The sequence below is a fragment of the Mus musculus genome, chromosome 6 (genome assembly GCF_000001635.26).
Source record: "Mus musculus strain C57BL/6J chromosome 6, GRCm38.p6 C57BL/6J".
NCBI lineage: Eukaryota > Metazoa > Chordata > Mammalia > Rodentia > Muridae > Mus > Mus musculus.
This window is the reverse complement of record NC_000072.6, coordinates 16,580,337-16,595,582: the sequence shown is the minus strand read 5'-3', so window position 1 is coordinate 16,595,582 and position 15,246 is coordinate 16,580,337. Positions and strand designations below refer to the sequence as shown.

Here is a 15,246-nt window from a genome sequence, read left to right as displayed (position 1 = left end):
GGGGACTTTTGGTATAGCATTGGAAATGTAAATGAGCTAAATACCTAATAAAAAATGAAAAAAAAAAAAGAAGGAGAATACCCAGGATCTAAGTATTGATAAACGTAATGTCTGATGAGAACTGCCTGTGTTATATAATATATAAGTTATATGTATATATGTCTGGTATCGAATACAAGACGTAGTTACTATGGTGTGATGTCCTCAGAACATAGAATAGCAATGGGTTTCCTTAATCCTCTTTTATAGAGCTATTAGTTGCATTCGTGAAGACTGGGGACTTGGGATGAAATAATCTTTCATTTTGTGAATTTTTGAAGGACAAGAACTGAGATCATGTGGACTTATGTGTATATGAAGACTAATCTTTTAACTAGCTCATGTTTGCCTAAATTCTTGTAATGTAGTGTTTGGAATACAATATGGACTCAATTTTTTAACAAAAAAAAAAAAAAAAAATCAATCAATCAGCATCCAGTCAGTCCGTCAATCATCAATCACCTACCTACTTACCAATTAGCTATCATACCTATATATGTCATCTACACATTTATGTGTGTATGTATGTATGTATGTATGTATGTATGTATGTATGTATGTATGTTGCTGTGGTTCAAATTCAGAGGCTCACACATGCTAATCAAGGGCTCTTTTAGCCCATTCTCACTCCTAGACTCTCTGTGACTTAGAAATTACCCACTGGTTAGTTAGTCACGATTGTCAGTAAAAATCAATTTATTTATACAATACTGTACCTCATAGGGTCTGTGTATCATAACTTTCTTTTTCTTCAGAATGTTCCCAGGATACAAGAACAGTGAGGCTGACAGACAGTTCAGGTGTGCCAGATCAGACACTGAAGCTTTCTTCAATGCCATTAGAGGGCAAACAAACAAGAAAAATCACACTCTCTTATTATCAATATCTCAAAAAAAAAAAATAGTGAATTTTCTCCCATGGTATCATCCAGAAGAAAAAATGTATGATTGTTTGCAACATTTCTGGAGAAAGTGGACCAAACTCTAGCTAAAGAAGAGGAAGAAGAAAAGGAGAAAAGAGGAGGATGAGGAAGAAGAGGAAGAGGAAGGGAGAAGGAGAAGGAGAAGGAGGAGAAGGAGAAGGAGAAGGAGAAGGAGGAGGAGGAGGAGAAGGAGAAGGAGAAGAAGGAGAAGGAGAAGGAGAAGGAGAAGGAGAAGGAGAAGGAGAAGGAGGAGGAGAAGGAGGAGAAGGAGAAGGAGAAGGAGGAGAAGGAGAAGAATAGAAGAAGCCACATCTGCAGCTGCAGCAGTAAGCCTGACAGTAATGGCAGAAACATTTAGCCTCAACACTTGGGAGGCAGAGGCAAGTAGATATATGTGAGTTCAAGGCGAGCCTTATCTGCAAAGTGAGTTCCAGGACAGCCAGGACTACACAGAGAAACCCTTGTTCAAAAAACTAAAACCAAACGAAACCCAAAAAGCAAAATAAAAATAAAAATAAAGCCCAAACAAACAAAACCTATTTTTTTATCTTGAAAAAATAAAAACAAAAACAAAAACAAAACTACAGTTTCAGAAATGACCAGTTTCATAAGTAACTCAAGGTTACCAGTTTTGTAAGTAACTATTCCCAATAACAAGCTAGCAGATAAAATATACTTGTGATCTTAGCTCTGGTTTATTTCATGGAACAAATAGATGTTCACAACACAGTAGATACTAAAGGGGCTAAATAGATGAGATAGAAAAGGAATTACGTTTTTATGATATAAACATAAATAAATAAATAAATAAATAAATAAACAAACATAGAATATACACATATATGTAGGTTGTGCATAAAGTTTGCTACTAGCTGAGGTTTCAGGCATTAGAAACACATCCCTGTAGTATTTTGAATAGATTTCAGCTCACAAATAAAAAATATGTGTTGGCTGTTTACTTTTTAAAGAAGACATGTCTAGAGCTGGAGATTGCTCAGTGGTTACAGCAACTGCCATGCAATAGTGAAAAACAGCATTCAGAACCCCAGAGCCCATGTAAATACTGGGCAGGCAGCCTGCCAATTGCTCAGGAAATGGAAAGAGGGGATCCGTGGAGCAAACTGCCTGGAGAGAGTGGCTGTATCACCAACCTCTGGGCTCAATTAGAGTTGCTTAAATGATACATAGATAATATATAGATCGATTGAGGAATACTCTTGAAGTCAACCTAAGGTCTCCATATACATGTGCACACATGTGTTCAGGAACTGTGACAGGTCTGTATCCACAGACATGTAAATAAATGGGTACATTTCATTTTTATATAGTTATTCTAGATCTGTTATTGGTCAAAAGATTGCACTTTCATATGCTGTCATTTACTCCCTTTTTTGTTGGTTCCAATGACAGATTAAATGTCAAATTGCATCTGCATTTTGGAACCTGCTTAACCATTCAAATTGCATTCAGACCAGTAACATTTGGTCTATGCTCTTTGATATATGTTCCTAAAAACAGGGTGAAACCTCCAGTATACCAAAGAGCATAGATCTAGAATAACTATATTCTAGCCTCAGCCAGATATGCTTTTCTACACTTTTAGATAACATTTTTTTTCCAAAGACATCTATTCTGCCCATAAAATACTACACAGGTGCCCAATGGAGTTCATCTCTCTTGCTGGTGATATTTGACCAAGGAAATAAACACAACAGCTAATATCATCCTTCCCTTTCATTATTTTATGAGTCAAGATATGACAAAATCACAGACTGGATCAACTTGCTTCCAATTGTCTTTCTTAAATAGTAACTTTTCCTTTATGTTTATGCTGTTACTTTGGAGGAAAGATTTTCTTCTTTCCTTCAATGTAATTTGTCTGTTTGTTTATGGTACTGAGTGCTCTACCACTAAGAAAATTCTCAAATAGAATGAAAGACATTTAAATGTTATATTCTTTCATACAAGAAGTATTTACTAAGCACCAAACACTGATTGAAATCAGATGAGTGCAATATGAAACAGATGGTACAAACTTCTGACTACAGGAGCTTACATTCCTGTGTTTAGACAATGAATAGACAAACATATTACCTTATTTGTGATGCAATGGTCGAATATTAAAATCAAACCTCAGAGGGTCCTTGGGAAGAATGGGAAGGCTTTTGAGATTAAGGAGGGCGGTCATCAGGTCACTGGGAAGGTGACACTGGAGATAAAAACGAATAACCTAAATACACTTAGGAAGCCAGTGTGCCACTAAGAAGGAATGGCCATGAAGAGCAAGGGGAAGAAACACAGGTCAGCTTGAGGGCCAGCTGGGGAACCAGTGCCATTAGGAACTAAATGAAATGAAACAGTGGAGGGCAATTGGAGCTGTAGCCACATATCCTCAGAATGCAGTCTTTGGTTATTGGTTACTGGTTTGTATAATTTTGGAGAGGGTGAGATTTTCAATAGGGGTTTATATAGCTCAGGCTGACTTCAGTCTCCTTATTTTGTGACAATGATTCTGAGCTTCTGATCCCCTCACCTATGCTTCCTGGGTACTGGGCTTACAGGCACACACTCTCTAGTTTTTCTGCAATCTCTTAGCTACACTCAGACCGTGGCTCTCTTATCTCTGGCAGGAGCTTGAATTAGAGAAGAGGCAGCTCTGATCTTTGCCAGGATTCTAGAAGAAAGAGCACTAATATAGGCAAAGTCCAACAGAAGTTTTCTCGTTCTGACTAGGGTAAGCTGGCGTAAGACTATGTACCAATTTGTTCAGCGTTACTGTGTTACCCACATTGCTAAACAACATGAACCGATCAGCAATGGTTTGTGAGTCTGTATTTTCCTTCAGAGACTAATTTAGCTAGCAGAGTTAAAAGACATTGGAGACTAATTTTGCATAATTTCTGTTTTCTTATAGCATATTGAGCAGAAAATTTCTGTGAAGCGAGAAAAAATGTTAACAAACACATTATGTCTATTGCTCTCCCAATACACATTTCTTACTTCTATGAAAGAAATAGATTTGACCTACTGTACTAAGTGGTTTGAATTTTGCCAATTTATTGGCTTTCATACTCTATGTGCCTAATACTCATTATAAACTAGCTGTTCTAGCATATCTTAATAGTGATAATGAAGTATTCACACATTTTTATTTAATATACACATAGGCGTTTTGATCTATTCTTAAATGAGCATTATTAGTTCCCTATGATTTGCAATAGTTTTCATAGACTGTGTTGCCACTTTTTTTTTTAATTTAGTTTAGTGTGAGGACATATACTAAGGTCCGTGTACTGAGGTTAAAGACAACCTGTTGGAGTTGGTTCTCTTCTTCTACAGTGCAGGGACCCAGGCTGAGCACAGGTTGGGAGGCTTGGTTACTGGGTCATTTATACATTGAGTCCTCTCACTACAAAAAGTGAGCTCTGATTGGGCAGCAACAAGGCAATTTGGGCAGGAACAAGGCAAACCTTGTTCCTCTCTCCCCCAGCACTAGGGATTAAAGCTTGGGCTTCCTATATGTGAGACACTCTACCAATAAGCTATATTCACTGCCATCTTTTAGAATCCTTTAAATATGTAAACCTTTGTTGTACTTAATACACAAAACCATATAAGATAATACAATAGAAAATTCTTAAGAAAATATGAATGTACATATAATGGAAAAACTGAGTGACTTAGATGTCACAATTACAGGGGAATGTGGTGTTATTTGTATCATTACTTGGCAGTCACATTTTCCTCTAAATTTATAAATTAAAAGGATGAGCTTTGCACACCAATTAGATGTCTTCCCATTCACTGAATGGAGGGAGTTTTGTGGAAGAGTTGGGGGAAGGACTGAGGGACTTGAAAGAGATAGGGACTCCACAAGAAGATGAACAAAGCCAACTAACCTAGATCCATTTGTGCTCCCAGACACTGACGCACCAACCAAAGAGTAAGCATTGGCAGGACCTATGTCCCTGCACATAAGTAGCAGATGTACAGCTTGGTCTTCATGCAAGTCCACCAATAATTGCAGTAGGGACTTGTCCCTGAATCTGTTGTCTGTCTGCCCGTGGATCACACACTGTAACTGGGCGACCTTGTCTGGCCTCAGTGGGAGAGGATGCACCTAGTCCTACAGTTACTTGATGTGCCAGGCTGAGGTAACATCCACGGAATGCCTTCTCCTTCTCAGAGAAGGGGAGGTGAGTTGGGAAAGGGGCTGTATGAAGGGGTACTGGGAGGAGAGGGAGGTGCAATCAGGTTGTGAAGTGAATAAATAAAGTAATGAGAAAAACCACTTTTGTCATGTGTTTGTTTCACTTCTAATAAAAAGCTTAAAGAAGAAATTTCTATTATTATTTACATATTTCTTATTTATGCCCAATTATAGACAACTACATACTATTCATTTTCTGGCAGGAATTGAGTTTGATCTTATCATTCCAGGTGGGTCTACAAAAAAAAAAAAAGATACTAAAATATATACCTGATCTAAATATGGCTTGGTCTGCATGAGATTTCAGAGTGCTTGCCCTAAAGCCTCATGGCCAGATTCATGGGACCCACCTGAAAGAACAGAGCCTACCCCTGCAAGTTGTCTTGTGACTTTTGTGTGCACCACTGAGCACAGTAAATAAATCCATGTAATGAAAATAATAACATGATTATCTACAATACTGGTAGTAAGAGGAGTGGTAGGCCAAACGCTTAATAATAGAAATCTTATAATCTGTTACATGTTTTCATAAGAAAATGAAAACTCCTTCAGTATTTTAAACTACTAGTGAAACAGGCTGGTGAGATGACTCCACACTTAAGAGCACTTGATGCTGTATCAGAGAACCGTGTTTGATTCCCAGCACCCACACGGCAGCTCAGAACCATCTGTAACTCCAATTCAGGGGATCTGACACTGTAGTTTATGTCTCTTCCTGCATCACTGGTGCCATAAACTCTTGCAGTACTACTAGATGAAATAAAACAAAATAAATCTTTAAAAATATTTTTAAATGGGCATATCTAGAATTCAGGTTGATTGTTAGAATACAATTGGCACAGGCACTCCAAAATTAAAACCAGGGGAATACATCCTAACAATGTGAGCATACATTAGAAGGGGAATGATGGCGACCCCTGTGGGAAGAGAGGAGGAGAAGGAGTCTGAGTCTGTATCTTCTGTTCTGACTTCCATTGGATGCTGTTGGAAAGATACAAACCATTTGTATCAGGTACTTCCCACTTACTTCCTTTCTCAAGGAATCCTTGACTACCAATGAGTACAAACATAATGTCCCTGCATGCATCCTTATGCAGAGAGTTGAAAAGACATGCCGGGCAGTGGTGGCACACACCTTTAATCCAAGCACTTGGGAGGCAGAGACAGGCAGATTTCTGAGTTTGAGAGCAGCATGGTCTACAGAGTGAGTTCCAGGACAGCCAGGGCTAAACAGAGAAACCCTGTCTCGAAGAGAGAAAGAAAGAAAGAAAAAAAGAAAGAAAGAAAGAAGGAAGGAAGGAAGGAAGGAAGGAAGGAAGGAAGGAAGGAAGGAAGGAAGGAAGAAAGAAAAGTGGATCCCTCAGAGACTAGTCTGTACAGGTGAGATGGTGAGATTGCAGAGTATAGAAGCTACACAGCTTCTGGGACAAACCCCACCAGAGGAGAGGTGCCCTTCCAGGAGGGCTCTGCCAGAGGACCTGGGGGAGCCATCTTGGGTCCCAGATCCCTCAGAGATTAGTCTGCGCAGGTAAGAGTGTGGAATACAGAAGCTACAAAGCTTCTGGGACAGGCCCTGTTTTGGGCCTTCATCTTCAAGCAGTAGGCAGGTCCGAATGCCAGATATCTGTGCACCTTCCCTGCAAGAGGAGAGCTTGCCTACAGAGAGTACTCTGACCACTGAAACTCAGGAGAGAGCTAGACTTCCATGTCTGCTGACAGAGGCTAATAGAATCACAGGAGAAACAAGCTCCAACCAGAGACTATAACAACTAACTCCAGAGATTACCAGATGGTAAAAGGCAAATGTAAGAATCTTACTAACAGAAACCAAGACAACTCACCATCATCAGAACCCAGCACTCCCACCTCAGCCAGTCCTGGAAACCCCAACACACGCGAAAAGAAAGACTCAGATTTAAAATCATATCTCATGAAGCTGGTAGAGGACAACAAGAAGGACTTTAATAACTCACTTAAAGAAATACAGGAAAACACTGCTAAAGAGGTTGAAATCCTTAAAGAAATACAGAAAAACAAAACCTAACAGGTGATGGAATTGAACAAACCCATACAGGACCTAAAAAGGGAAGTAGACACAATGAAGAAAACCCAAAGTGAGACAACACTGGAGATAGAAACCATAGGAAAGAAATCTGGAACCATAGATGTGAGCATCAACAACAGAATACAAGAGATGGAAGAGAGAAACTCAGGTGCAGAAGATTCCATAGAGAACATGGGCACAACAATCAAAGAAAATGCAAAATGAAAAAAGATCCTCACTCAAAACATCCAGGAAATCCAGGACACAATGAGAAGATCAAATCTACAGATAAAAGAAGTAGATGAGAATGAAGATTTTCAAATTAAGGGTCCGCAAACATCTTCAAGAAAATTATAGAAGAAAACTTCCCAAACCTAAAGAAAGAGATGCCCATGAACATACAAGAAGCCTACAGAACTCCAAATAGACTGTACGAGAAAAGAAATTCCTCCAGACACATAATAATCAGAACAACAAATGCAATAAATAAAGATAGAATATTAAAAGCAGTAAGGGAAAAAGTTCAAGTAACATATAAAGGCAGGCCTATTAGAATTACAGTAGACTTCTCACCAGAGACTATGAAATCCAGAAGATCCTGGACAGATGCTATACAGACCCCAAGAGAACACAAATGCCAGCCCAGGCTACTATACCAGCAAAACTCCCAATTACCATAGATGGAGAAACCAAAGTATTCCATGATAAAACCAAATTCACACAATATCTTTCCACGAATCCAGCCCTTCAAAGGATAATAAAGGGAAAACACCAACAAAAGGACAGAAACTATACCCTGGAAAAAGCAAGAAAGTAATCCTTCAACAAACCTAGACAGCCGCAAGAAAAGAACCCCAACATTAACAAAAACAAAACAAAACAAAACAGGAAACACCAATTACTTTTCTTTAATTTCCCTTAACATCAGTGGACTGAATCCCCCAATAAAAAGACATAGACTAACAGACTGGCTACACAAACAGTACCCAACATTTTGCTGCTTACAGGAAACCCACCTCAAGGAAAAGGACAGACACTACCTCAGAGTGAAAGGCTGGAAAACAATTTTCCAAGAAAATGGTCCGAAGAAACAAGCTGGAGTAGCCATTCTAAAATCAAATAAAATTGACTTCCAACCCAAAGTTATCAAAAAAGACAATGAGGGGCAATTCATACTCATCAAAGTTAATGAGAGTTAGATGAACTCTCAATTCTGAATATCTACGGTCCAAATACAAGGGCAGCCACATTCATTAAAGAAACTTTAGTAAAGCTCAAAGCACACATTGCACCTCACACAATAATAGTGGGAGACTTTAACACCCCACTCTCACCAATGGACAGATCCTGGAAACAGAAACTAAACAGAGACACATGGACACTAACAGAAGTTATGAAACAAATGGATTTAACAGATATCTACAGAACATTTTATCCTAAAACAAAAGGATGTACCTTCTTCTCAGCACCTCATGGTACCTCCTCCAAGTTTGACCACATAATTGTTCACAAAACAGGCCTCAACAGATACAAAAATATTGAAATTATCCCATGCATCCTATCTGATCACCATGGAGTAAGGCTGATCTTCAATAAAAACATAAACAATCGAAAGCCAACATTCACATGGAAACTGAACAAAAGTCTACTCAATGATTCCTTGGTCAAGAATGCAATAAAGAAAGAAATTAAAGACTTTTTGAGTTTAATGAAAATGATATCACAACATACTCAAACTTATGGAACACAATGAAGACAGTCCTAAGAGGAAAACTCATAGCCTTGAGTGCCTCCAAAAAGAAACTAGAGAGAGCATACACTAGCAGCCTTGCAACACACCTAGAAGATCTAGAACTAAAGGAAGCAAATTCACCCAAGAGGAGTAGAAGACAGGAAATACACTCAGGGATGAAATCAACCAAGTGGAAACAAAAAGAACTACTCAAAGATTCAACCAAAGCAGGCGCTGGTTCTTTGAGAAAATCAACAGAATAGATAAACCCTTAGCCAGACTAACTAGAGGGCACAGGGACAGTATCCTAATTAACAAAATCAAAAATGAAAAAGGAGACATAACAACAAAACCTGAGGAAATCCAAAACATCATCAGATCCTACTACAAAAGGCTATACTCGACAAAACTAGAAAACCTGGATGAAATGAACAGCTTCCTAGACAGATACCAGGCACCAAATTTAAATCAGGATCACATTAATGATCTAAAGAGTCCCATTTACCATAAAGAAATAGAAGCATCATCAATAGTCTCCCAACCAAAAAAGCCCAGGACCAGATGGATTTAGTGCAGAGGTCTATCAGACCTTCAAAGAAGACCTAATTCCAATTCTTTTCAAACTATTGCACAAAATAGAAGCAGAATTTTCTCTACCCAATTCATTCTATGAAGCCACAAACATTCTGATATCTAAACTACACAAAGATCCAACAAAGAAAGAGAACTTCAGACTGATTTGTCTTGTATATTAATGCAAATATTCTCAATAAAATTCTGGCAAACCGAATCAAAGAACACATCAAAACAATCATCCATCATGACCAAGGAGGCTTCATCCCAGGGATGCAGCGATGGTTTAATATATGGAAATCCATGAACATAATCCACTATATAAACAAACTCAAAGACAAAACCCACATGATCATCTTGTTAGGTGCTGAGAAAGCATTTGACAAGATCCATCAACCCTTTATGATAAAAGTTTTGGAAAGATCAGGAATTCAAGGCCCATACCTAAACATAATAAAAGAAATCTACAGCAAACCAGTAGCCAACATCAAGCTAAATGGAGAGAAACTCGAAGCAATCCCACTAAAATCAGGGACTAGACAAGGCTGCCCACTTTCTACCTACCTATTCAACATAGTACTTGAAGTTCTAGCCAGAGCAATTCGACAACAAAAGGACATCAAGAGGATACAAATTGGAAAGGAAGAAGTAAAAATATCACTATTTGCAGATATGATAGTATATATAAGTGACCCCAAAAATTCCACCGGAGAACTCCTAAACCTGATAAACAGCTTCAGTGCAGTAGATGGATATAAAATTAACTCAAATAAATCAATGGCCTTTCTTTACACAAAGGATAAATGGACTGAAAAAGAAATTAGGGAAACAAAACCCTTCACAATAGTCACAAATAATACAAAATACCTTGGTGTGACTCTAACTAAGGAAGTGAAAGATCTGTATGATAAGAACTTCAAGTCTCTGAAGAAAGAAATTGAAGAAGATCTCAGAAGAAGGAAAGATCTCCCATGCTCATGGATTGGCAGGATTAATATAGTAAAAATGGCTCTCTTGCCAAAAGCAATCTACAGATTCAATGCAATCCTCATCAAAATTCCAACTCAATTCTTCATTGAGATATAAAAGGCAATTTGCAAATTCATCTGGAAAAATAAAAAACATAGGATAGTAAAAACTATTCTCAGCAATAAAAGAAGGTCTTGTGGAATCACCATTGCTAACATTAAGCTGTACTACAGAGCAATTGTGATAAAAACTGCATGGTAATGGTACAGTGACAGACAGGTAGATCAGTGGAATAGAATTGAAGACCCAGAACTGAATCCACACACCTATGGTCACTTGATTTTTGACAAGGGACCTAAAATCATCCAGCGGAAAAAAGACAGCATCTTCAACAAATGGTGCTGGCACAACTGGCAGTTATCATGTAGAAGAAATTAAATTGATCCATTCTTATCTCCTTGTACAAAGCTCAGGTCTAAGTGGATCAAAGACCTCCACATAAGACCAGAGACAATGAAATTAATAGAGGAGAAAGCAGGGAAAAGCCTTAAAAATATGGGCACAGGGGACAGAACAGCAATGGCTTGTGCTGTAAGATCAAGAATTGACAAATGGGACCTCATAAAAATGCAAATCTCTGTAAGGCAAAAGACACTGTCAATAAGACAAAAAGGCCACCAACAGATTGGGAAAGGATTTTTACCAATCCTAAATCTGATAGGGGACTAATATCTAATATATACAAAAAGCTCAAGAAGCTGGGCTCCAGAAATTCAAATAACCCCATTAAAATGGGGTTCTGAGCTAAACAAAGAATTCTCACCTGAGGAATACCGAATGGCTGAGAAGCACCTGAAAAAATGTTCAACATTCCTAATCATCAGAGAAATGCAAATCAAAACAACCTTGAGATTCTACCTCACACCAGTCAGAATGGTTAAGATCAAAAATTCAGGTGACAGCAGATGCTGGCGAGGATGTGGAGAAAGAGGAACACTCCTCCACTGCTGGTGGGATTGCAAGCTTATACAACCACTCTGGAAATCAGTTTGGAGGCTCCTCAGAAAATTGGACATAATACTACCAGAAAATCCAGCAATACCTCTCCTGGGTATATGCCCAGAAGAAGTTCCAACTGGTAATAAGAACACATGCTCCACTATGTTCATAGCAGCCTTATTTATAATAGCCAGAAGCTGGAAAGAACCCAAATGTCCCTCAACAGAAGAATGGGTACAGAAAATGTGGTACATTTACACAATGGAGTACTACTCAGCTATTAAAAACAATGGATTTATGAAATTCTTGGACAAATGGACGTATATGGAGAATATCATCCTTAGTGGGGTAGCCCAATCACAAAAGTCATTAGATATGCACTCACTGATAAGTGGATATTAGCCCAGAAACTTAGAACACCCAAGATACAATTTGCAAAGCTCAAAAAATCAAGAGGAGGGAAGACCAATGGGTGGATACTTCATTCCTCCTTAGAATGGGGAACAAAATACCAATGAAATGAGTTACAGAGACAAAATCTGGAGCTAAGATGAAAGGATGGACTATCCAGAGACTACCCCACCTGGGGATCCATCCCATAATTAGTCACCAAACGCAGACACTATTGCATATGCCAGAAAGATTTTGGTGAAGGAACCCTGATATAGCTGTGTTGTATGAGGCTATGCCAGTGCCTGGCAAATACAGAAGTGGATGGAACACAGGGCCCCCAATGGAGGAGCTAGAGAAAGCACCCAAGGAGCTGAAGGGGTCTGCAACCCTATAGGTGGAACAATAATATGAACTAACCTGTACCCCCAGAGCTTATATCTCTAGCAGAAGATGGCCTAGGCAGCTATCACAGGGAAGAGAGGCTGCTTGGTATTACAAACTTTATATGCCCCATTACAGGGGAATGCCATGGCCAAGAATAGGGAGTTGTTGGGTAAGGGAGTAAGGCGGAGGGAGGGTATAGGGAACTTTCGGAATAGCATTAGAAATGTATGTAAAGAAAATATCTAATAATAAATAAATAAATTAAAAAAGAAAAGACATAGATATAGAATTAAAGTTTAAAATAATCTTAAGGGAAGGTTAAAAGACCCAGTTGTTTTGTAGTTAGTTCAAACAGGCTTTTAGCATGAAATCATATAGTTTTACAAATTATCAGTCTACCTTTTCTCTAATACTCTGGGAAAAACAGCAAACACTAAAACTGCTTAAGTGAGCATCCATTCAGGTACGCTTAATTACAAACTTATTTTCTTCCATGTTTTCCTTAAAAGTATTAGTTCCAGGTTTCAGTTGGCATGGTATTACCATGCAACCCACCCCAGATCACTCCTTGTATTACGCGCAAATTCCTGTTAAGTTCAATTCAGGTGTTTACTTCCATTGGTCCATTCATTGTGTTAAGGTAATCTCGGTATCAGTTATTATCTGAATGAGACTTTGTAAGAACTGATGCTAACCAATGAATTTTTATAGAACGATTTACGTGTACAACAAACATGATTGCTGTTGTTTGCAGCAAGTTGTGTCTGGGAGGCAAGCCAAAGCAGCTCATGCCAGAAAATCTGATCTCCAGACCCTTATAGAGAATGATTAGTTAACATCGTTTTAATGATGAATTAATGAGGAGTAAAAGCATTGTAATTCCAATTTGTGCAGAACCTTCCTTTTAAAGACAGAAGACCAGGGGGAAGACATCCCCGACCTTTGCAATCCTGCCAAAGGTTGGACTCACTACACTGAACGCCCAATCCGTCTTTCAAGGTTAACTACACATGCCATGCTGGGAAATGAAACAATTACTAACGAATTTTATAGGTATATTCTGTCAAATTTAAAAGGCAATCAGAAGTCTAAATGAAAATTATGCCTGCAGAATGGATATAAGATAAAGGGGAAACCAGAAAGAGGATGCGCACCTCTCTGCCTTTGCATATTTCCTAAAAAGACATCTTTCAAAAATGGCATCTTCAAAATTTTAGCTAAAGTACACAAACAAAACTCTTTGTGTCAAAGGGAGTGAGCATCCAGCTTCCAAAAGCAGGATGATGCTGGGGAAGGATGACGCCTAATCGTGTGGGCCACACTGGCACAGCAAGGCACGGTGATTCATTATGCTGTAATTAACTTTTAATTAACTTTACTCTGCTTTACTTATTTTAGAAAATTAAATAAACTTCATTTTATTGCTCACACTAAACCAATGAGCAGAAGCCACAGTTCTGTTCTAATTAAAGGAAGCAGCTGAGCAGAATTGTGTGTAAAGCATAATGAAGAACTGTTTCTGCCCAATTGATAGATTTCTTATGTTCTGAAACACTTTGATAGGTTTTTCAAGGATTCCATTAGCTTGGCACTGAAGGATTCTAAAATATGTGATTTAAGAAATAATATTATAGGCCAGTCTTAAGTATAAGGCATAATTGATTAAAGCTTATTAAGTCACATTTCAAATTGGGCGATTAAAGGAAGCACGTGTGTGTGTGTGTGTGTGTGTATGAAAGAGAGAGAGAGAGAGAGAGAGGGAGAGAGAGAGAGAGAGAGAGAGACTCAGAGATAAGATAGAGACAGAGAGAGACAGACAGATGGACAAAGAAATCAGAGACAGAGTGAGAAAAGGAGAGGAGGGAGAGGAGAGGAGCAAAGAGTTTTAAAAGAGTAAAAATTATATTTTGAAATTTTGCTATTTTGGCAACTATAGAAATGGTAGTTTCTGTGGAAGGAAAAAGTATGACAAGTCACAGAGCTGTGTGTGTGTGTAACATGTGTGTGTATATTCATACACACACACACACAAATTTATTGTGTTATTCTTCTTATATGTTTTGGCATCATCTTGACAGTGACCTTCAATAATCACTTGTGTTCATCCTGATCTAGTCATGGGTTTCAGTAAAACCTTGCACAAATGATCAATTATATTTAAGTTGATGAATTTTTGCTTCAATGATGTTAGCATAAAAGACAACTGGAAGCAGGGAGTAGGTGATCTTGTGTGCCTTTAATCCTAGCACACAAGAGGCAGAGGTGGGACAAATATCAGAGATTTGAGCCCACCCTGGTCTATAGAGTGACTTCCAGGATAGCTAGGGCTACAGAGAAACTCTTGTGTCCAAACAAAACCAAAACAAGTCAACTGTAATGATTCTTTCTATCTCAGTATGTAAGAGTTGAGATGCGTTCTATTAGTGTAATTCCTAAGGCATATGAAGAATATCTATTAAACTTTAAAGGTCATTTAGGGAAACAGTCTTTTCACTTAATTCAGAGTTTTCAATTTCCTTGCCCAATATCTCTTTACTTTACAGTAACCGGAAGACTGTGCCATTCAAATTTCAGATTATGAAACTTATATTCTTCTTACTATTGGTTCTATGATCTCTACCTTCTCAATTTCATTCCTTCCTGCAAATCTATCTTTTCTTCAATGGGTGATGTTTACATGGAAGCATTCACAAGAGCTCTCCTTTTCCTGAAGAAGTCTTTCCTATTGGTTTCACTTGTACTTGTGCTCAGCCATTCAGCATAGCTTTGGCAGTAAGAAGGTGCTGGGAGCCTAGCCATGCCTTGCTTATTAAGCCTCCCAGTTGATATAGCTGTCTCTGAAACCATCCTCCAGGTTCTTCTCCATGAAGCAGTGATCTCTGCAAAGTAGTGTCATGGGAATATGGGGGAAATGACGACAAGCCAAGGCCGTCTCCCAGACTGCACCAAATTCATTTCAATTAGAACTTTGTCACATTCTT

The 15,246-nt window shown here is 38.5% G+C and overlaps 1 long non-coding RNA gene across 1 annotated transcript in view; it reads right to left on the bottom strand.

The window, feature by feature from the left end:
• The window catches only part of Gm36503, a 149,626-nt gene that overhangs the window by 78,798 nt on the left and 55,582 nt on the right, over positions 1-15,246 (bottom strand). The window lies entirely within an intron of this gene.